The sequence below is a fragment of the Notechis scutatus genome, chromosome Z (genome assembly GCF_049901735.1).
Source record: "Notechis scutatus isolate UNSWTSFEM ecotype Mainland chromosome Z, rNotScu1.2, whole genome shotgun sequence".
In the NCBI taxonomy this organism is placed as follows: domain Eukaryota; kingdom Metazoa; phylum Chordata; class Lepidosauria; order Squamata; family Elapidae; genus Notechis; species Notechis scutatus.
This window is the reverse complement of record NC_142025.1, coordinates 98415260-98437648: the sequence shown is the minus strand read 5'-3', so window position 1 is coordinate 98437648 and position 22389 is coordinate 98415260. Positions and strand designations below refer to the sequence as shown.

The 22389-nt window shown below is 37.7% G+C and overlaps 1 protein-coding gene across 1 annotated transcript in view; it reads left to right on the top strand.

Annotated features, from left to right (window-relative positions):
* SKAP1 (src kinase associated phosphoprotein 1) overlaps positions 1-22389 on the top strand; it is a 484834-nt gene that overhangs the window by 402959 nt on the left and 59486 nt on the right. The window lies entirely within an intron of this gene.

The window sequence follows — 22389 nt, the reverse complement described above, 5'->3', positions numbered from 1 at the left end:
ATGATACAGATGATGGAAAGATTAGTTCTGACAGGATAAGGGGAGGGGGAGGGCGGGTTTGGAAGGATCATATTTTTTTTTGCAGTCATCTGGTCATTAGCACTCTCTCTGAGAGCTCTTTAAGCCACTTGGGTTTATCTGTGCTCTCAGGGTCACACATATCAGAGTGCAAATGTGGTTTGAAACTTCTTAAAACTGTTGTGAAAGGACTGCATTGTAGACAGGAGATAGGTGGTGTCTTATTCTTCCTCTCTTTTGAGAGAGAACTGCTCAGTGTTAACGTAAATGGCCTTTTTTACCCTTCTTTCAAGCCAATGGTTATCTTTATCCAAAAAGTGGACGTTCTCAATCTGTGGAAACTGAGTATCTCCACTGACATTTGCTATACCACTACTTCTCCATTTGGTATTTTCTCCTAATTTTGCCAATGTGTTGCTAAGATGGGAGTCCAAAAGGTAGAAATTAATGTGATAAGTATCTATGCCAATGGGAGGAGAAACATGAAGCCATATGTTACTGTTTCTGAAGCTGCACTTTCAGGGCTGAAAGAGCATGTCTCTGTTCAAGAATAAAAAAGAAATGTTGTTACAAGGATAGGTCATGTTCTTAAATTCCCAGTGTTGATGTCATATGATTGGCAGGATGGAGTTCATATGGCCCCAGTGCCAAAATATTAATACTAAGGCTTAACTGTTCTTTGGAAGGCCTCTGGAAAGACTGTGTTGCTCCAGAGGGGAAGACATACTTTGTCCTCACACAAATTCAATATCATTTTATTGTAAAAAAAAAAAAAAGGTTTCAGATTAGGGATTTTAAAAACCGAGATTCATGAGATACTGAATTCTGTGAAGTTTATTTGTATCAATATCTGGTAGACTCAACAAATAAATGGAACTCTTGGGGTAAGCAACACATAGAGACATAGATATATATGTACAAATGAGTAATGTCTTTATAAGCAAAGGCAATTCTGAAACCAAGGCACTAAAAATCTGAAGAATAATACAGGAGTTAATTTTCTTAAAAGGAAGAAAGTTACCTTTACAATCTTTGTTTTTACATTGTGGGAGCAGAACTTATTTGAAATAATAGATCGTTAAATTAGGCAACAAAACAATTGATCATACATCAATTAAATAAGAGAGCTTTTTGCCTCTTTTGTCTCAAAATCTGTTATAAATAATTCTTCTGCCCCTTCTGCTACTTCTGATTGCTGTTACATTTCAAACACAAGAGAGAGAGATTTCTAGGTCGTTAAGGAAAACATTCCCTGTCATTGAAGCTACTTCATCAATTCCCTGATTACTCATTAGGCTATAAGGTGAAATCATAATGATAGGTTTATTCATGCTAATCAGCACACAACCAAATTCATAGGAATGTTCATTCATTTTTCTCACTGTTAAAATGAGGGGACCAACCTGAGACAATAGGACTAGCTTTCAGGCCTTGGCAGCATTCCTTTCTGTCATTCCCAATCCTTCAGACATGATGCAGAGTCACTGCCACAAAGTTCACATGCTCATATCTTTTTTTGTGCGTGTAACACAGCCACACAAAAGGATCTAGACATGCTCTTCATTTATGAAATACCCCTGCTCTTCCTAAATGAGGACTCCAGGATCAATATGGAAAGTCTATTTTGAAGCTCCTTGGGGGTTATAACTTCTTCTTTGTAAAGGTATTTATTGAAATAAAAGAAAATAAGAAAGACAGCAACCATATGAGAAAAATAATATTTTGTTAGGGCTGTAATGGATCCAGACTCCTTGTACCTACCAACTCTTTGCAAAGTCTGAAGTATCTGGTATACAAATCACTGCACATACTGCAAAAGAGAAACCCAAGCCACACATTGCCAAACTCCATGGCCTCCTCAGACAAATATTTTGGGCAACAATAGCAATTCGATAAGGATAGAGAATCTGGCAACCTCATTTCTGAGACCCAGGGACTAGCTTTCAGGCCTTGGCAGCATTCCTTTCTGTCATTCCCAATCCTTCAGACATGATGCAGAGTCACTGCCACAAAGTTCACAAGAGTACTGCATCTTTGAATTGAATACCAGAGAATGGGGAGATGGAAAAGAACCAAGCTTTTCTGAATACTGATTTATGTAAAAGTAATAGATCATTATCTTCTTCATCTAGCTCCTTTTCAATGACTCATGTTTCTCAGAGGATTTTCTCCCTCTCCCCGAGGCCATAACTAGAAAAAGAAAGAAAGAGAGAGAGATTCTAAGTGCTATCAACATCTAAAGAAGACAAGTTAGAAAAAGCTTTAGAAAATCTTTCAAAGAGAATTCTTTCCCAGTGCAAAAGATAATTAATAGAGAAGGATAATGGACTTTTGTCCTTTAGATATTCTACACTTCATAGGTTAGGATTTTCCAATTCTGCATAAATATTAATATCTATATATCAAACTATGTTAAAAGAAGGGCCACACGCTTTACAGTATCTTTGCCAGAATCTTTTTTTAATAATTGCAACACAGAAAAAACATTTTTTTCCAGGATATTACTTTACCATCTGATGCAAGCTTCAGAAGAAAGATTCTGGGGGGGAAATTGGTTACTTCCATCCTGTATTTGAGTCTTTAAGTCATGAACCACCTTTGGAAATAGAAAAATTATTGTGAACATCATTTTCTATTCTTACCTTATTCTTGGTTCATTCTTATAAGAGAAAAATTACTATTCAACAGTTTATTTATTTACTTCCTTAGTTAGAGTCCTCAGTTTGAAATTTTCTGTTCATTCTATGGAAATACTAGCTATTTTAAATTCAGGAATGACCTCAGTGAGATTTGATAAATAAAAGCATAGACACTTCTTTCCCTGCTTTTTTTTACAGGGAAAATACTATACTTTCTGAGGTCAGCAATCTAACTGACACATCAATATTTAATAATTCAATGCCCGTAAACCTATCTTTCTAACAGTTGTACCCTAGAATTAATAAGTAGTAGCAAACCTGACATCTCTTCAAGAATAGCATGGTGTAAAGCACTCAACTATCTGATTGTCAAGCACGTGCATGGAGTTTCACATCAGCAATATATGCATGTGGAGGATAAAGCTGTGGATAGTAACATTTCACACCAATCTTTATTTCACAATCAAATTACTTTATTTACTGGGACAAGAGATAACCTAGCAAAACTTTAAAAATAAAATACTCTAAAGATGCTCAGAAGCACTCAGTTTGTTAATCTCTCATACATGCCAGCTCAGATTTAGGTTTAAAGAAAGTCTGGTAGTTGTGGCAAATTAAATCCCTCCCATGATCTGATTGAAGAAGATTTCTTATCCCTCTCCTCAACGCACTTTCTTTCGTAACCTATCCACCCTCTTTTCAACTTGGACATTCTAAAGACATTTTGAAGCCACATCTTCATGCTGTTTACAACTGCACAGTCCTTCCATTCATACAGTATATCCCTTCCCCCAAGTCGCCAACTAAATATACTGAAGTAGGCCTGCATTTGGGGCAGATCCTCCAAGGAGCTGTGTTTTAATGTTGCAATTTGATTCAATTTTCCACTCTATAAAATTACCCATCATTGTTCGTTGCTTCCTAACAGACACCTTCACTCTTAATTTAACAATCCTATCGAATTCTGCCTTGGAAATTGGAAAAATTTATCACCTGTGAAATTTTATTTTTCCTTGGTTGTATCTGTTTTTGTAAAACTTCATTAGTGACGATGACTTGCTGAGGAAATTATCTTTCTGACTCTCTCCTTCTTCTAAGCAGTTCATTCTGTTCCATTCTTAAAAAAAAAACCACTCAAACACAACTGAGAATTTTATTTGCATAATAAAAAGGATGCCATACAAAGTTGGAAACAAATAAAAATGTATCTGCTGAGTTTTGGGGGTTTCTGCAATAGATCAGACCAATGGCTCATTTTAAATTTCATCCTTTCTTCTGATGACTAACTAGGTATATTCATGGTAGGATGGCAATTTCCAGGCTCTGCTTAGCCCCTTGTCATAGCCAGTAAATACTAAGCAAGTAGATTTTACCTGGGCAGTTTATCAGTCTGCTGTTCTCTGTATTCATGCAGCTCTTGAATGGTGACTGTTAGATCAGGTACAAAAGAGACACGAGACCAGTGCACTTCAAGCTCTTTATTTTATGTTAAGATCTGTACAAGATCTTGGAGCCACGGCAGCCCTTCATATAGGGATTGCTCGCGGCTCGTCGGCCAATGACAGCACTTTGAATCTCCCGCGATCGGCTCGGCCAATCGCGGTTGATTCTAAGTGAGCCAATCACGGTTGTTGAGTTGGCCAATCAGAATGTAGTTCGTATGGACCAATCAGACTTTACCTTTTGGAGTATGTTAATACAGAACAGTGACCATTTCAAAATCCTGTGGCAATGAGTTTGAGACTGCTTGAAAATCCTGTCTTACCTATACACTACTAAAACTCTTATCCTGTCCTTCAATTGGATGAAATGGTACATGATATGGCAACCATTTTTGAAACCTAATTCTTCAAGAGAGCTAGCTTGGATACAGAATGTATCCAAAATCCGGGACCCATGTCTCCTAAGGAAATGAAATTTGGGAAAGTTGTAGCTGATTCAGTGCTACTGGCTAATGCTGCACTGCTGAGCTACTGCTGTGATCACATGAACTTATTCTCAATATTTTTGACAGTTTCCCAAGCAGTCTTGCATTCCCTTGCTCCCTTTCTCACCCAGCAGCAGTCACTTACCTGCTTGCTGGATAAGATAGGGAAGGGAAGGGGAAAGGAAAGAGGAACAAGAAGGAAGCAACTATCACACTCCCTTCCTGGCCCATGGCACCCCCTCACTACTTCTCCAATCTGTGCTATCCAAAGCACTCTCCCCATTCTCCACTGCCCTCCTGCCTGATCACGCAGGATCTTTTCCTTATCCCTATATATCCAATCTGATCGACCCTGCCCCTCATATACCTTCTGTGTCCCATACCTGATATCTCTTGTTTGTCCTCTTCCCAACCCACACTGTTCACCATATACCTTCTCTGCTCATGAGCACCTCTTTGATAACCTTCCCAAACGGTGCTATTACCTCATGTGCTGTCCCTGACCTGCACAGCACCTCTTGCACATTTCCAAGCACTCCCAGGCATCCTTCTCAACCCACACCACCCCTGGCATGCCATCCCCACCTGGCATGGCAAGGTAACTCCCATGCATTCTTCTTCTCCCATGCTCTTGCGCACCCATCTGCACAGCATCTCTCATGCATCCCTGGGCTACCATTTGTGACCTAAACCACATCCTGTACTCTCCTTGACTCACACAGCATCTCTGGTATACACCCACATAGTCTTTCCAATTCACATGGCACCGCTTGCAGACCCCCATGTATAATTTTTGATGCATGATTCCACACACACCCTCACTTCCTTCCCAACCTAGAGTGGCCACTTACCTGGCTGCTAGCCTTAGGATTGCAACTGCTGATTTCTTGCATTGAAAGTAAACGGGGAAACTAGCAGTGGTTTGAGGAAGGAAGGAAGGTGCTCAAGGAAAAAGGAAGATTAAGATTTCCAATATTCTATAAGGTTGAAACACACAGCAGTAGATGATGATTGGGGTGATGAAATAATGATTAGTAGTGTATATATCCAGCATACATAATTTTAAAAATAGACATGATTTCAATAATAAAAATAAAACATATCTAAAGTACCTATATAAAAATTAGGAACATTAGCTATATTAAACAAATATTCCAGCATCCATGAAACAACCTTAGAATATTCCAGCCTTTCACGCCAACTGGAATGCAGTAGCAAAATTTTACTGGTTTTCTTAATGACAAAAGGACAGACATTCAGAATGCCGAGAGATGCTATTTCCAGAAGAAAGGCAATTATTTTTTTTAATAATAAATGATTTTAATAAATACATTTAACAAATTTAATCAATCAATAAATAAATATTTCACCACCTTGGGTTATTTATTAAAATAATAAAGGTAGGATGGAAATAAATAAACAGCTGCAGAGACTCACTTCCATGGTCCTTTTTGGTGAGTTTCCTAAGGGAGTGGACATAGAGCTTTTCATTCAGATGTTCCTGGATGGTCAGTTGTAATTAAGCATAGGCTACCTACATCTGGAGTCCTATAACTATCTTAACTATTAGGCCACCCCATCCACACCTCTAGATTGTTTATTCTTCAACAGCCCCATCTCATTTATCTTAAAAATAAATGGTGTTCTGCAATTAATTTTTGCCTGTAACTGTGTTCAAACTCTCATACTTTCCACCCCTATTTCCTATTTGAACTTATTTCATACAATTCATCAACATGTGAACCTTATTGGATAACTATAAGTTATAAGCTCTATCTGTACAGTGTCTGTTACATTAGTTTGAAAACAAAAATATTGTGACATATGTTTTCAGGTTTTCTTGTCTCTCACTACCAATATAGATCTGCCTTTACCAAAAAGATTGGAGTTCATATGAGGATTCTATTTTTCTGGCAGGAATTGTATAAACTGAGCAGTTTATATAATGAAATTCATATCTTTAAACTGTTACTAGTTCACCTAAGCTCCCTGATCTGTACTTAAGCAAGAGCGAAGCAAGCAGAATCCACTTTGATAAATGGAAAGGTTTCTCTGAATTGGTGACTGCTTGTTTCTGCCATTTTTGCCCAGCATTTTTATAGTGCCTTGGAGGGTATTAGCAATTTTTTTCAACTTCCAGGTAGATACTAGACCAGTTAACACTTTAGTGATTACAACTTCTAGGAGAGAAGTGTGACTGAATTTCTTCCAGAAAGTCTACATCCATCATGAATTTTTGAGGCATGTAACTGGGAAATCCTGGCATTTAATTGCAATGCCATGGTTTCAGTTGTAATACTGCACTTTGCCTTAGATTCCATTATTTTAATCAACTGCAGTGCAGCTAAAGCCTGACTAGCTAATATCAGCTAAAACACTGGTGCAACAGTGTTAACTACAATACTAGACTACTGCAGTGCATTATATATAGGGTTGCTCTTGTATGTAACCTGAAACTCCAGTTAAATCAAAATGTGGAAGCCAATTTTATCCCTGGGGCTATTCGTACCATATTGTGCATGTTCTTAAATATTGGTTCTGGCTGTACATACTGTTGGTTTCCAGGCAAATATAAACTACTATTTTTCTCTTTTAAAACTAAATAGAGATGTGCAAAATGTTTTGAATTTGAAACATTTTGAACTCAAAACTTCATATTCAAATTGTGTTGTGCTGACTTACCAGAAGTCCTAACTATTTCAGAAGTGTTTCAAAGTCAAAATAGCCCTGTTTCTAACTTGGACATACTTTCAGAATACTTAGAGTCATGTCAAAACACTTTTAATAAAGTTAGAGTAACTGCTCAAAATAGAAACATTGTTTGAAGTAAGATGTTTGAAAGTCAAAATATCTCTGTTTCAAACTTCTGCACATACCATAACTAAGACCCAAGTTACCTGAAAAAGAATACCATTTTTGTGTCATTCCTTACTTTTTATTAAGGAGAGTTTGTCTTTGGGGAGCCACCAGCTTCTCTGATGAAGATTTTGGCTAGGTCTTTTCAGCTCTTCCAGATAATGAAAGATGTTTTGTGCAGCTTTCCAGGGACTACCATGTTTAGAGATCTTCAAGAGAGAATTAAAGACTTATGTTTCAGTCTAGTTTTTCATAATATTTAGCCATTTTAGACTAATTTAATATACAGCTTCTTTGCTTTTAATAACATTTTACATTTTAATAAAAGCTACCATGAAACATTAAGAGGGCAGTATTGAAATGAAATTAATAATAGTGAAAAGAATGTAAACTTTTCAACTATCCAGGCAATTTGTTGAAGAAACAGTACTATACAAAAGAAGAATTTTTTTATCCTATCTTGAAAAAAAACATAGAGCAATTGAATCATATGTAGGTTAAAAAGTACCTCTATTCAAATTGATTGGATACAAAGGAAAATCTGCTTGAGATCCTGGAGAGTTGCACCATTCATCTCAGTGGTAGTATTCTACCGGTTCGGCCTAGTTCAGCTGAACTGGTTACTGCAACGATCATCTGTGAGCGAACTGTTTCTCTCCGACAATCAGCTGCTAGGCCCTCCCACCTACCCCAGCTCTATACTGAACTTTATTTCCTGTTTTTCAACAACAGCTGCTTCGCATGGCACAACTGATTGCCACACGTCAGCTGTTTTACATACAGGGCTTGCAACAGAAGGTGAGTTGCAAATGCTGCACGTGTACAAAGCATGTGTTTGGTGTGCGTGCGAGCGTAAAGCACACACTCACACTGAACCAGTAGGGAAAAAATTTGAAACCCACAACTGATTCATCTCTCACATCAATAAACCTATTTTCCTGGTGCCATCTGCATGCAGGCCAAGCTGTGTGGTAAAAACAATAGGTTTAGTACATCCTATATATCAAACAAAAAATCCAAGACACATTTCTGAATCAAGTCATCAAGTCATCCAGTACCAGAACTAGAATATCCATTCTACTTCATGCACCACATATTCTACTATTCTACTTCCCTACATAATCTAGGGAAGATAAGTGAGTAATCCAGCAATGAGAAATCAATGGACTTTGGACTTTGTCTCTGTGTGACCCAGGTCTGTGTTGTTGCAATAAAACTGTACTGAAGCAGACCCAAATCACTGGTAGTCTTCACAAAGGCCTAGAACAGTTTGAAAGTTGCACTGTGTGATACAAATCAAAACACTAGCTCAAAATTATGGCTATAAAAGGCAAGATAAAACCATGAATATCAGGGCATTGAACAGAGCTTGTCTCATTTTCTCCCAAATCAAATAAGAATGAGTAACCTGAAGTTACTCCATGGCTGAATAGATTCCTATAGATGGTGTTTTATTTTTTATCCAAATTCAATATTCTAGGCATTGCTAATAAAAATGCATGCTCATTTTTTTGTGAATGTTGAGTCCAGGATTTGGTTCATGGAAACAATTATAGCCGCATCATGTTACATGCTAAAGCTTAAATTTGGGCTAACAAATCATAACTGCTGTTTTCATAGCAACAAAATAAACTATAATAAGCAAGCAAACAGGTTAAGCTTCATGTCATATTTTAGCTCATTGAGCATGCTCAGACTATGGTTCAGTTTTCATAATATGTTCAATCATTAATTGCCCAACCTAGCTGAGTATATTGTACAAACCCAACCTACTTTTCTATCCTTGCGTTAGTTTGACTGACTGTCTATGGAGATTTTCAATCATCCAGATCATGGTTATCCTAATGGTGCTTTTCGAAAAGGAAAAAAAAAATCAAATTGTCTTTTGGGAAATTACCTTTGAAATTGACTGCTTCTTCACAAAATGCCCAATTAATGGTTTTCTTACTACTTACAAATTGATTCTTTTAGCTGGAAAAGCCAGAGATTTCTGCAAATACACACAGAGCAAGCGCTTTACCAGTGATTTAGGTTTGCTTCAGTATAGGTTATGGTGTTTTATTGCATCAATACAGACCTGGGAAACACAAAGACAAAGTCCCAGCCTTGATTTCTCATTGCTGAATTACTCACTTATCATCCCTAAATGCCTTATAGTAGAATATGTGGTACTTGAAGTAGAATACTCTAGTTCTGGCACTAGGTGTCTTGATTCATTTTATTTACAAATGCAAACATCAATTGATGCTACAATCACTGAACTAGCCCAAAGGCTGACCAATATCACTGTAATCTATAGATGTATCACAGGAGCTAAGTTTGAGCCAAAAAGAGCTGAATCTAAAAATTCAGAATTTGACCTCTGGCTTTAAAAAAAAAAAAAAAAATTCGTGTAGCATTTTTAACCTATTTTTCAGCATGTAAATTCATAGCCACACATACTGAGAAAGATGGGGAGAATAGCCTACAGGAATGAATAATATAGTAGATCTTGTCCTCATAAATCAATCAATCAATACATACAATCAATGGCATGGGGGATGGAAGAGAATAGGGCAAATACTAATTGAACTGGAGAGGACATATTCCTCCCAAAATCCTGCTGGATCACTTCTGTAAAAGAGTAGAGGCCAGGGAGAGACATCACAATGCTGATGGCCATGAAGAATTTTGATGGAACATGAAACATGATATTGGGATTGAGGACACATTTCATGCCCTTATGCTCTGCTTCAAGATCTGGTCGTTGGAGCTTCAGTGACCCTAGTTTTTGTCATCTGCTGCTGAATGCCAGATCAGTCTGCATTATCAATTGATTACATCTCTAATATAATTATGGATGAGAGGGCCAATCTGGCATGCATTACCAAGACCTGGTTGGGTGCAGAGAAAGTACTTTCTAGAACTGTTTTGATAGAGAGAAAAAAATGGAGAAAGTGGTAGGATTCTTTTTTTTTTTACTACCGGTGTGGCTTGGTGAGCGTGGCAGGGGAAGGATACTGTGAAATCTCCAATCAGAGATAGTATTTGCCGATTCTCCGAACTATTCAAATTTCTGCTACCGGTTCTCCAAAACTGATCAGAACCTGCTGAATACCACCTCTGATTAATATGTATCTTGCCTGAAACTCCTAGAGGTAAGGTGGCAAATAAACTAACCAATTATAATAAATAAAAGTATCTTCCTACTATCCTTATTCTATTTCCAAAAAGAAGATAAATATATTGAGGGTTTTTTAAAGCAAAATCTGGGTCCTTTTGGGGCTGGGGACTTAGACATACCAAATAGACCCATTAGGAAGGCTTTGCTAATGTGGATGGAACAACAGCCTAAAATGGGTAAAGGAGCATTCCATTTCCAGTAAACCAGAGAAAAAAGTGAGACACAGGAGTCTCCTTGGGGGAATGTCTGGAGTTCACTCTGCTACACAGCTCTGCCAAGCAATGTGAGCTGCTGGACTGGGAGTAAGTGAGGACCAAATACATACTGCACTAATGTTGACGGGTGTGGGGGGGACTTGCTGGTCAGTATTTTGTAGCAGAGTGCCAGAGATTCTAGGGTTTAAGTTACAAACCTTTTATCTTGAGACCTAATTCAGTGTTCTTTCTGAGACTGTCTGTATAGTATTGGATCCTGTGGTTAGCAGGCTAGATAAAACCTCTGAATTAGCCAAGTATTTCCGTTTGTTTTACAGATATGGGAAATGCAAATGCTTTTTCCTCCACCTTTCTTATAAAATAAGTTATATTACCTCTATTTAGAAGAATTATATGTACTCACGTTTTTGGACTATTTTCAGGACTCAGTTATTGAATCCATCAAATAGTTTCCAAAGCCTAGTGTAAATATTAAGAGTCTGGCATTGTTCCTTTGCTTGATTAACAAGATGGTATTTTTGCTTGTTTTGCTTTTGACTTTAGTTACTGACCCGAAAGACCCCAAAAAGGGAATATTCTGTCCAAGATTCATTGTAAATTTGTACAATATCCTTTTGGCTCTGGAAGTGTCCCACAATCTGATTCAGCATCAGTTGATTATACTTTGAGCAGCTAACAACTGAGTCCCCTTTTCCATCAATTTTCCAGTCTGTGCAGCCACTTTTATAGTTGCTCGTAATGCCCTGGATCAATGTTATATCGCTTTGTGACATTCAGAATTACTTTATTTAACTTCTTGGTCCTTATCAAAAGTGGGTTGTTGCTATCTCCTCATATGAATCTCTTCTCCGCATATATAGGAAATATTGGGAACACCAGGATGGGGGATAGTACCACATGAACAAGCCCTATCCATAAAAGACCTCGAGGAAACCACTTATACTCAAGTTACTGAATAATGCTCCCTGCATTTTGTAAAATCTCAAATTTTTTAAATTAGTATTTTTATAACAAAAGTGTTTGAATTTCAGTGATGCTTTAAATCATGTTCAAATCTTATCAGTACATTTCTGATTGAAAAAGGCTCTCTTACTGTAAAGTAGTAAGCCTTTGCCAAAAGGAAGCCATTCAAAGGGATTGAACTACAACTCCCATAACTCTCTATCAGTACCATCAGCCATAATGGCTGAGGATTATGAGAAATTGTTGAGCTTTAAAAGAATGGCCAAAACTGCTTGGTTTGTTTCTTGCCGGTTAGCTCTCTACAAATACCTCCCAGATATCTCTGTTAATTGCCTTGAATTTCATGGAGAAAGGACATGATGTAAAACACAGAATGTAAATGAAAAATGTACAGAGAGGACATGTTGAAAACTGGGAACAGAATCCAGTGAGACATTATCTATAAGATGAATTAAAACAATATGAACTGAGGCAAATTTCTTGTTACATTGGCAAAAGAAGGCATTAGGATTACAATTAGTTTGCTGCTCATTGGGTATAACTGTTCTGGCCTTGTTGGTTATGAGTCATTCTTAATGCTTTTAGGAATCTGAGAGCAACACGGCTGAGTTTTTTTTCTTCTCATGATTTTAAGACAAGGTTTGGGAATCTTTGATTTTAAATATCCAAAAGTCTATTTTATTATTAAGTTACAGTTTTTTCACACTTATCTCAAAATGGTGGAAAGCGAACATTCGTTATATATTTGGAGTACATTCTGGGTCTGCAAAAGTTGGGATCTGGGCTGAAGTGCAAAGATCTGCTTTTGCTATATTTAAAAAGTAAATTGGATTGTGAAGGAGTGAAGCAGTGCATTTTAGTCATGTTTGCTATTTTGAAAACAAATGGTGAGATTTGCAATAAGGCAGTCTAAGTTAAGGAATTTCATATACTGAACCACAGATTCCTGGTGAATAATCATAAACATTCTGAAACATAAATGAAACTGCTTAGCTGTCTTCTGCTTCTCTGATACAGATCTTCTGGAGCAGGTATTCTAAAGGCCTGCAAAAGGTCTTCTACCTTCTGAAATCCCTGTAAGAAAATTGGGGTGAGAGGTACAAGGAGGGAGAGGAGGTACCAGATACAACATTTTTGCCTCAGTCAAAGTCTAAATCTACCTCCAATCAATAGCTAAATATGCAGTAAGGCAGGAATAATCCTAAATGGATCCCCCTCCTTTTTCCCTTTTACTAATCACTGTAAGCAGATTAGAGTTTTTCTTTGCAGATTCACAGAGTAGGGAAGTGGGATGGGGAAAGCACTCTCAATAATTTATTTTAAAATCAATGCTAATGAGATTTGTCTCCTCATTGGCCTGAGCTCTACAATCAAGACTGATTTATTTAGAAAAGATCTTTGGTGCCACTTTCCTGTCTAATAGTAAGGGTGGAGCAGGGCAGTCAGAGCTGCTTTCTTTGACCCTACAACTTCAGATTCAATTCTGAATTCACAAAGGGATAGCTTGACCATGTTTGCATTGATTTGAATGGAGGGGAAGAGACAGCTGTGCCCTAGACAAAGTCATGGTAAGGGAGAAAAAAAGCTTTGACTTCCAAAAAATGAAGCATAGCAGGTTGTCAAATATTCTCTGCACATAGGATATCATCATCATCATCATCATCATCATCATCATCATCATCATCATCATTATTTCCATAGCTGGCTGGTTTTCCATCTAAATTACCTGTCAGATATTCCTTCCCTTTGCAGAAAAGAGATTCAGAATTCTAATATTAGTGTCCAGTGTACTGGCTTAAAAAAATAAAAACAGGTTTCCGGTCCTTAAGACAACAAAGATAAGCTGGAAATATCTACTAAATTGTTCAAATTTCTGACTGGAACATAAGTACATTATTTAGACTACTTCTTTTCCACCTGGTTAGCGAAAGTAAAAGAAATGGTTGCATTCCTACATTGTGCTATTCCATTATTTGCCTAACTGTGGTACAGTGAATTAATAATCATTGGTTGAGTTCAGATAACATTTTCAGCTATGAACTACATTTGTAAACCATAATGACTTACATAATAAGTCAAAATAAACTATAGCATAACATTTTGTAAACAGTGCATAAAATAAAGATGCTTTTCTCAATATATTCAAGTTGTAGTTGATAGAAGATATATCTCTGATTAATATTGACACCTTCATTTTATTTCCTGTGCCACTAGATACATACTACTTGCCCACACACATATGCTTGTGCATATGTATGCACAAATATACATACATAAAGGATAGTGAAGAATGCAGGATTAGGGGTTAGGGTTGAAATGCACTAAAGCAGCTCTTATAGGATCTTTTCCTCTCTTTTTTGAAAGAAGGATATTTTGAATGATAAAATGATATTTTGGGCAATTTTGTCTATAGTACCTGTTTGTATGTATCAGTTTGCTTTTAGTATTACTTTCCTAGTTATTCATTTTAAAAATGTTTTCTTTTTTGAATCTGTGCTATTTTTTTTAAAAGGTATTTAATATCTATACAAGAATGTTCCTATGAAAAAGTATTTTAATGCAATTAAAAGATGGCTTAAAAATTAAGTACCCTTTCAGTACCACTTTACTGGCTCTTTAATGTTTTATGTTGATTTTGTATATACTACTAATAATTTATAGACTTTTTTAAAAAAATGCTTTTAATGGAAAAGCATGTTAGTGCAATTTTATGTTTTAAAACTCATAAGCTGATAAAATGGCTTTCTTTATGCCAATGTCATTCACCAGCCCATGTGGATACACCAATATGGTACAGACGTATGAACATATGTAATAGGATACAGACAGAAAAGCATGAATTTACACTAGTCAAAAATCACTTTCAATTTCTACTAAAAAGCCAAAAATGGTAGAACTAAAAACAGCCATTCTGGACTGATTTCCAGTCTTTTGTGTCTCATGTGAGCACATAGATCAAAAGGTTCCTAGAATGATTGGCTGCACTGTGACAGCCAAAGGCAAAGATGATGGTTGACATCAAATAGCACCCTAATTAAAATTGAAAAGATAGCTTTCAAATCTGGATGGAGAAAGAATTTTCCCACAATAATGTGAAAATGGTTTATCTTCTCTACATTTTTACAAGTAATAATGCCTGCTGTTATTTTTCTCCAATAAGCTGAGCTTAGACATCCTAAAGATATCTCTAATATGTTTATTGTATGCAGGTACAGCATATGTCCACCTTTTGGTCAATTTTGGACTCCTGTGGACAAATTCCTGAAATTTTCTTGTCATGATTTCAGAAGTGGTTTGCCATTGGCTTCTTCCTAGGGGGTGTGATAGAGTGATTGGCTCAAAGCTTCCCAGTTTCATGCCTAAGGTGGGACTACATCTAATGATCTCCCAGTTTCTAGCTTGGTACCTTAACTGCTACACCAAACTGGTCCTCAACAGGTTCATTGCCCCTGATGAGCAGAGTGATCACTAAAATTAGCAGCTTTCTACAATCACTTGATAAAGAACATTCCCTATTGCTTCTATGAGAACTCAGAAATCTAATCTTCATTTTCAAAGAAAAAAAATCAAGAATAAAGTTGAGTGATGCTAAAGCACAGCAGCCTATAAGTTATCATTTCCTTTTACCAAATAATATTTTCTTGGGCTTATATAATTACTACTATGCATTGCCATTTAATTAAAAATTGGTGAAAGAGAGGAATAATAAAATATTTGGCTCCAATTTGACAGGCTAATAAGAAATAATTAGTTTTCAAAGTGATTACGTGCACTGCAAAAAAATTTTATAGTTTTGTTTGACCTTTGGTTTTTTGTTCGTCTCTTAACCCTCACTTCCTTTTGGAATCCGAACTGCCCTTTTGCTAAGTCTGTCCTTCCGCCCAAACATCCCTCTCCTCCTCCCTCCCTTTTCCTCTTCCCCTGGCCTCCATCATGTCCTGACAGCATGTTTCGTTCATTGTCTTCTCTTTAGTGAGACCGGAGATACTTGTCAAAGCTAAGGAAGCTTTCCTGCTTGTGTTTTACTTATAAAGTGCCATGTAAATTTATGATGCTATAACAAGTGATTGCTATTACTGTCTTAAATAACAATTGATAGGTTTATGGGGCACGGTTAAAATATGACCTCCCTTTTCCTCTTTTATATTGTTACACTTTGCTTATATAGCCTGCTATTGCTGGACAGCATTGGATTATAGCCTGATTCCACTGTTATTACTTTAAAATATTGCCACCCAAAATTCTTTATTGTACACAGGTAGTTGTGCTAACATCTGAAATGACTGGCTGATTACATGAAAAATGTCAGGTATCATATGGTTAGGAGATGAAATATGTGTGGAGTTTAGCCCCCAATGTCATCTAACCAAAATCAGACATCTTAGAACTGGCAATTTTCATTGCCACAAAGCTATCTTGATTGTGAAAAACAAGTTTTGACAACAGCCACGACAACTGAAATTACATTTTATCTGATCTACTGGATTTCTTTATTTCTAAGGATTGGTGGTGCGAACAATAACTTACCAGTAATAGTTGTGGTAAGAGAATAAGGAAGAGTCCACTCCTTCAGCTTAGCTAAATTGCCATTTGGTACTTTCCCTGAATCTTTACTATAACAGCTATTTTACTTGGCATCTGCAAGATTCTTTGTTGATTTGACAAAAAGGCCAGTTATCATGGGACTTCTACCATCACTAAACTACTCCTTGTAGTTAATTGACATAAGAATACCTAATGGCAATATGCAAATGCAATTGGATATTCTTGAGAAAAGTTTGGTGGGTACTAATTGAGATTTAAATTTTTGAGGGAGGGATCACCAGGGAATTCCGGGTTATAGATTAGACTGGGAAGTTGAAAAAAATATCCCCAAAGAAGCCAGTGGGAAAGATTTCTATTCTTCTGCCAAGAAAACAACATTTGGTATAGGGTTTCCTGCCCAAGCAGGGGGTTGGACTAGAAGACCTCCAAGGTCCCTTCCAAAGCTGTTATTATATTATATTCTGTTCTGTTCTATTCTATGGATATATCTATAGAATGCCAAATGAAGTTGGAAATTTCACTTATAGAACAAGGATTTCAAACTTATAACCAATGCGTGAGGATTCTTACAAAAAACCCTCACACAGTATAGCAAACCTGTACACAATATTCACCCTTCTAGGCTTTGCAAGGTGATGTTGCCACATTATATCTTTAATTGTCTTTTATACTCAACATGTTAATAAAACTCCTTTTTTACAACCCTGTAGTTCCTATTAGAGATAGAGTTGGGGCAACTGGATGGATCTGAGTGTTTACTGACTGGATGCCTTCCTGATGCCTATATGGAGATCACAGCAGATATTTTTTCTTTGCATCCTAGAGGAGAAACATCTGCTATTAAAGAGGATTAAACTCTCAATCTTCTGAGTGAGGGGCAAGTGTCTTGATGACTAGGCCACCACACCGCTCATACTCATGCTGTTAATATTCAATTTAAACAAAAGTCTCACAGTCTACAAGGTAGCATCCAAACATTCTTGCACTAGCTGGAGTGGGACACTGTTTCAATACATTTGCTCCAGGGGTGGGATTCAAATTTTTTAACAACTGGTTCTGTGGGCATGGCTTAGTTGGTGGGCATGGCTTGGTGGTCATGTGACTGGGTGGACATGGCTTGGTGATCATGTTATTGGCTGGGTGTGGCCAACTCAATATCACTCACATTGAGGCACACATCTCCTCACCTGGCCTCTCATGACTGTGGGATGCTGCAACAGTCATAAGTGTGAAAAATGGTCATAAGTCACTTTTTTCAGTGCCATTGTAACTTTGAATGGTCACTCCACACAAGCAAAGTACCAGCAAAGGAGGGGGAAAAAACTCCAGAGAAGTTCCTGAGACAGGAAGTCTAGTCGTGCCAAGAATGTAATAAGGGTTAACAGAGAGGCAGTTTCTGTAAGCAACACCAGAATGTTTCCTTCCTGCCTTCCTTACAGGATTAGGCCAGTAATTTCTTCTAACAACGGGTTCTCTGAACTGCTTAGAATGTTAACAACCGGTTCTAGTGAATAGGTGCGAACTGGTAGAATCCCACCCCTGATTTGCTCCTCTTCTAGTTGTTACCAATCTCCAGATCTTCAATCTCTTAAAGAATGTTGCTTTTGAGAACACCAGTTGAGCTCCAAAGCAAGGCTCCAGAAATCCCATTAGAATTTGCTGATCCCCTTAGCTTGTGACATTTAAAAGGTAGTCATCTGCCTGCCTCCAGTAGCTGTCAATCTTCACATGTCACCTCCCACTTCCTTGCCTGAATGCTTTTTACTACCTCCTACATTCTGTTTTAGGATTTTCTTTTGTAAGCTAAGGGTCTAGGTGGGGTGAACTTGTCTTTGGGTGTCAGGACATCCTTGAAAACTCCAAGGTGTAACTCAATTAACCAGGCAGCTGTAACACTAAACGGATGCTTGTAAATCTAGCTCTCAGGGCTTTTATAGCTTTCTAGGGCTATAAATTTTGACAAAAAACATGAGCCTATGAGGGGTCTTTGGTGTTCCCTGAACTTGATTATTTTCTTGTAGATACTTAATTATCCAAATGTGCACTTGACTAGGACTGATGATGTTACCTAGTGGATAATGAAATGTCTGCAAGAAAAAGACCAAGAAAATGTCTGCAAGAAAACAACTAAGCTCAGAGAGCACTAGAGACCCCTAGCCTGGTATTTAGTTCTATAAATATATCATGGCTTTTGAATATCTCTTCGAAAGACTTCATTGCAACTATACCAGGTACTAGTCTACAGTGTATTTTTCATTGCTTATTTCTTTACTGTTGATAGCCTCAAAAGGCAAAAGTTGTCCATCACTATAGTATCTTCATTGGCAATTTTAAGGTTGGTTGCTATACCTGTTTTCATGGGTTTGGTTTTTATATTTAATTTTAGACTATTTTCTACTATGCTCCCTGATTTTCACTACTAGAGATTCCAGATAATTTGCATTTTTAGCTATTAAAATAGTATCATTCTCATAGTCCAGTTACTAAGGTTTTTCCTCCAGTTTTATAATCATGTTCATCTTCATCTAAACCAGCTTCCTTCAATACATATTCAGCATATATATTGCTGACATGGAGCCAATCTATTTCACCATGTTGCATTTATGCTGTGGCTTCCTGATCTGTCTATAAGTTTTGCATAAGGACAATTGGATATGGGGTCCATGGTTTTCCCTGAGCTTGGTGGTTTTTTTGCAGATTCATTACCAAACTAAGTTACATCATTGGTGCTAGAAGGGAGTGGGATTTGCTCTTATTTTTATATATTAGTGGCTTGGTTTTTCAGTGTGGATGGGAGAGTTCTGGGTGATTCCTTGATTAGGCTGTTGTCTTGTGTTAATCTTGCTAACCACTCAAAACAGACAATCAAAAATTTCAAAAGGAAATAAAGACCAAAACACTTCCTCACTAGCAATGAACATCCATATGAGCAGCCTTGACTGACCAGTTCAGGCAAGGTCTGCAAACTGACATCCAGACTGAGCTGATTAGGGAAGGAATTTCACGAAATCTGGAACAATTGTACTAACTTTGTGTATAGACTCCCATGTGGAGAAACTGTAGGATAATCAAATGAGCCTAGGTCTTGTTTCTCCTCCCTCATGCCTCCTCCCTCATGCCATGTTGATTCAGGAGAGGGAGAGCCCATGCACCTGGGGACAGCAAGAAGTGCAGCAATTGCTGAGGGAAATAAAGTGTGGTTGTTGACCAAAAGTTTGGCTTTTATCAGACCATTGAAGAAACTTGATCAAAGTTTGTGGGTTCATTTAAAATCCTACAGTATGTAAATACTGTGGCCTTTTGTTTGTTGTTGCCACCATCTATGAAGGTCCACCCAGTTTTCTATCATTCATTGCTAGTCAAAGAGATGCCACCAAGCCTTTCATAATCACAACTGCCATTTACACACACATGTCCAAACACACTGATTGTTCAAGACAAGAAAGAATTCAAGGTCAATGAAATATTGAGCTCAAGGAGACAGGGTGAAGGCATACACTGGAAATGCTATCCAGAAGCAGAACTTTCATGGGAAAATGCTAAGTATGTGCAATATATTGTGCATGCTATTGAATTAGTGTAGCAGTTTTACCAACCAGTCCCAGACAAGCCAATGCCCTCTAAAAGTCCAGTCACCAATTTCATCCCACAGCCTAAGGGGGATTCAGTAAATGAAGGAGTTAATCAGGCAGAGGAGGCACCTCTAGAGGGAAGCGTTGGAGCAGATGTGGCTTGATTTTCATCTTTTGGACTTCAGTTCCTGAGGGAAAGCAGGGAGGAATTCTCTAACATCTGGATGTTTTGCAGGATGCACCGCCTGGATGGAAATAGTCTTTAGACTTGGGGGAGAGGACTCCTTTGAGTCGGCATTGCTCCCACCCACCCCAAGTTCCTGTGAGATCCCAAGCAATAAACACAACATGGTAGAGGGAGGGATCTGATGTGGGAAGTGTGATGTTGGGTCATTCCCTTCCAGGCAATGAAGAGGGATTAAGCCGGGAGGTAGTGTTAAGTTCTTGCACAGCCACAAGAGACTTATACCTGGCCTCCTCTAAGTTGCATGGGATCTTATCTAGGAAGATTCTTGCTCTATAGATAGAATACAATAAAGTAGTTATCTTGAACCCTTCACATGTGAATCTGATTGTTTTCATCTACAGTATTCAGCCTGGTTATGTCCACATATGTCATTTTGATTGTTGGAAAGCTGCTTTAGCGATGAAGAAATCACTAGATTGTAGCAATTAATAAATCATTGTCCTGCTTTCTAAACCATTCAGTCCAACTAAATGTTCCTCCTTAGCATGTCCAACTTTGGCATTCTCATCTCAAGCCATAAGCTACAGGTCTTGCTTGCATGTTGATTTAAGTTTGAATTTAAGTTGATTTAAGTTTGAATTTAAACCAACATTTATATATAACATTTGTCAACCTTCTCTTTTGCACCAGTGGTTGGAACATAAAGTTGAATAATCATCATATTAAAGAGTTGTCTGCAGAGTCTAATTGCATTCTGCCAAGTGCTGTATAGTACCCTAGTTGTTATACCCTTCCTGACTATGAAAGTAATACCATTCCTTTGTTTTTGGATCCTGAGTAATATGCAATATAATCTTCTGATTGAAAGTATCCAATTCCAATCTATTTCAATTTACCAACTCCTAAGATGTTAATTTTAGTCACTTCATTCCATCTTTCATTATATTGAACTTCCTTATGTTCATGCTTCTTACATTTTACAGTCCCACTGTAATTCTACAATTGTAGAATTTTCTTTTCCTGGCTGACAACAACAGGAACTAGATGTCCCAAAGACTTTAACCTAGCTGCTTCATAAACATTAATACTTTGAAAGTTCCTGTGTCCTTCCTAAGTAGCATTTTGAGCATTAAAGCACCATATTTTCAATGGTCTACTCATATGATTTTTTTGATAAAATACAGAAATGGTTTACAATTGTCTTCTCCCATGCAAAGTAAAATTATATCTTTGCCATCTATAATACAATTATTCATATCTAGCGTCTTTGTGCATAGTTGGTACTCATTGTTGATACTTGCTTGCTTTGGCTTTAGAACATATACCCTGCCACCATAAGGCAGCAGAGAGGACTGGAGCAGGAGCTTACCATTCTAAATCATTAAAAAAAAACTGAACAAAATTAACACTAACTTAGCATGTTGTGCAAATAAAGCTGTTAATGTTAAGCATAGAAGATCAGGAGTCCAAGCAGTTCAAATGAATTTATAGGTTTATTGCAAACCTAAGCTCTCTACAAGAATCTGACCTGCTAATGGTCAAAGCAAATTGGTGGTAGATAAAAGTCTATGGAATTCAAGGTGGGCTGGACTTAGAGCTTGTGGGCACAAGGGACTAGTGATTTATAACATGCTTGATCCTTCCCTCAGGATGATACTGGTCATCTCCTATAGCAGTGGTGGCTAACCTTTTTGGAATCTTCCGCCAAAAATTGTGTGCGCACTTGCATGCTCGCTTCGTGATTCCCCCATGCCCCCTATGGATGCTTACGCAATCCTCACCCCACCCTCACCCCTTATCTGCACTGTATGCCTCACAGCTGATTTTTGGCCAGTTTGAGGCCTTTTTCGGCCTCCCAGAGGCTTGAGGAAAGCTTCTTCAGGCTTTGCAGGCCAAAATCTAACCCTGTTTCAACGCTTCTGGTATTTCCGGAAAAACAGGGAGTGATGAAACAGGCCAAGTTTTCGGCCTGCAAACCCTGCAGAAGCCTTCCTCAAGCCTCTGGGAGGCCGAAAAAGGCCTCAAACCGGCCAAAAATCACCTGTGAGTCACATGCATGCACAGTGAGGTAAGTTTGGCTGCAGTTCACGTGCCGGCACAAATAGCTTTGTGTGCCACCTGTGGCACGGGTGCCATAGGTTCGCCATCACGGTCCTATAGTATACCTAGTCTTTTGTCTAATCTGATTGTGTTGTGTGAACTCAGCTGATCAGAAATAAATTGTTTCAACACACTCAAGTCTTTAGAATTGTCTACATAAATGCTAATTACAATGAAATCATAGCAAAACATAAATTAGAGACA